This window comes from Triticum dicoccoides, chromosome 1B, assembly GCF_002162155.2.
Source record: "Triticum dicoccoides isolate Atlit2015 ecotype Zavitan chromosome 1B, WEW_v2.0, whole genome shotgun sequence".
Lineage (NCBI taxonomy): Eukaryota > Viridiplantae > Streptophyta > Magnoliopsida > Poales > Poaceae > Triticum > Triticum dicoccoides.
Window position 1 is genome coordinate 221,677,603 of NC_041381.1, and position 2,649 is coordinate 221,680,251.

The window sequence follows — 2,649 nt, forward strand, 5'->3', positions numbered from 1 at the left end:
TCAGCAAAATTCCGACTGAAATTTTTGAATGTTGCTTTATATTTGATCACCCACTGGGTGTTCCTTCGTTTAGAACTCAGGAAATATTCAATTCTGCACTTCACTAATGATGTGTCTCTCTTTTTTTTGAACTCATGCTGAGGATTGATCTGATCCAGTGGGGGCATGCTAAGTGCACCCACTTGGTGTAGTCCCCGAGACTACTCTTGAATATTTGATTCGGCAGTAGTCTTAGAGTAATTCTTTGCTTTCACTCGGCGCTTCGATATGTCGACTGACATGTCTGTCTTTCTGGCTGCAGAGGTCTTGTGATCTTGGAGCTTGGCTCACCGAGTTAAAGAAGAAGCATATCAGCGTTGAACTTGACCTCGAACTTGCGAAGAAGAATCTGAAGACTGCCCAACAAGAAACGGCCATCATAGGAGGTGATCACTCGACCATCCTGTCTGTTTCGTAGCTTTATACTTCGTGCTACTTTTTCTTTCAGTCTCTTTGAATCGAGTGATTTCACACGAGCAGATGTGCATAGTGAAAATCGTCAACTTCAGTCTCGTCTGAGGAGTGCTGTTTCTTTAGAGAGGATGAAGGAGGCTTTGGAGCAGAAGGATCTGGATCTGGCAGCCGCTCAGAAGGAAGCACGTGAGAAGAGAAGCTTGCGGACCAGAAGCTGGCTTCGGTCAGCAAACTGGAGGAGGAGAACGCGAAGCTAAAGGCTGTCATCTCAGACGTCAATCGGGAAGTCGAGCAACTGAAGAAGGACAAGGAAAATCTGACCACTGAAGTTGGCGGCCTTAAGACCAAGACCGACAAGCTAGAGTCCTATCTGGAGCAACTCACCGCCAAACTTGTTCTGAAGCTTGAAGGTATGATCAGTCGACTCATCATTTTGTTGCCGATTGAACTTTGGTATCTTGTCGTCGATTCATCACTTTTTGCAATGGGACAGAACTGTGCTAGGACTTTGAGGATGAAACTGAGCGTGTCGAGACAGGTCTCGATCCCATCAATTGTCCCATGAAAGATGAAGTTGCGATGAACTTGCTTCGACTGGAATCGTGCTTGGACGGTGCAGTCGACTATCTGGCTCGGCTGAAGGCGGCGATGGCCCGAGTGGACGCCGAGCTCTGGCCTCGGGAGGAAATGTCTCAATACCTCGAGTCCTTGATGACTCGGCTAAACCAGATTCCAGGTCGAGTGCAAGAGTGGAAGAAATCTTCTGCCCGCTGTGGTGCTGATGTCGCTTTGTCTCTGGTCCGAGTGCACTGCAAGGAGGCTAAGGAAGACAAGATGGCAGCTCTCAAAGTGGCAAACACTAAGAAGCACTCCTTCCAGGACTTCATGGACACTTTCCTCGAGGCAGCCACTCGCATCGCCGACAACATCGACCTCGACAGGTTCTGCGACCCGGCCAGTCCTTCTCCCACCGAGTAATAAAAAACATTATGTTATCACTTTTATTTGCCTCGGAATGCCGAGTGAATTTGTAACCGTTAAAACTCCTTCGGGCCTGATGCCCGAGCACTTTATTCTGCGGTTAAGAAACTTTGGATTTGTCATCTCATAAATTACGTCTGTCTTCGAACGAAAATCGTTTTTCCCTTGAATTGTAGTCTGTTTGCTTGATGCAGCTTCTGGAGAAGGATGGCCAGTCGACTGATCGGGCGGTCCTTGAGAAACCTTGATCAGCTCATCAGCGAGGCATTCAGCAATGGTATTGACATTCCAGTCGGCCGATCGGGTGATCCTTGAGTAGCATTGATCAGCTCATCAGCAAGGCACTCAGCAATGGTCTTCACGTTCCAGTCGGCCGATCGGGTGATCCTTGAGTAGCATTGATCAGCTCATCAGCAAGGCATTTAGCAATGGTCTTGATGTTCCTATCAACCGATTGGGTGATCCTTGAGAAGCATTGATCAGCTCATCAGCAAGGCACTCAGCAATGGTCTTGACACTCCTGTCGGCCACCCGGTAAGGTTTTCCAAACTTAGGCGAGCACTGGGCTGCAGATAAGCCTCCGAGTGGGGGGATTGCTCACCACCCGGTAGGATTTTTCAAACTTAGGCGAGTGTGGGACTGCAGCTAAGCCCCTGAGTGGGAGGTTTTCTCTCCACTCGATAGGATTTTCCAAACTTAGGCGAGTACGGGACTGCAGCTAAGCCCCCGAGTGGGAGGTTTGCTCTCCACTCGGTAGGATTTTTCGAACTTAGGCGAGTATGGGACTGCAGCTAAGCCCCCGAGTGGGAGGTTTGCTCTCCACTCGGCAGGATTTTTCGAACTTAGGTGAGCACTGGGCTGCAGCTAAGCCTCTGAGTGGGAGGATTGCTCACCACCCGGTAGGATTTTTCAGACTTAGGCGAGTGCGGAACTGCAGCTAAGCCCCCCGAGTGAGAGCTTTGCTCATCACTCGGTGGTATTTTTATCACTTAGGCGAGCACTGGGCTACAGCTAAGCCCCCGAGCGAGAGGTAGACTCATCACTCGGTAGGATTTTTATCACTTAGGCGAGCACTGGGCTGCTGCTAAGCCCCCGAGTGAGAGGCAGACTCATCACTCGGTAGGATTTTTATCACTTAGGCGAGCATTGGGCTGCAGCTAAGCCCCCGAGTGAGAGGCAGACTCATCACTCGGTAGAATTTTTTTATCACTTAGC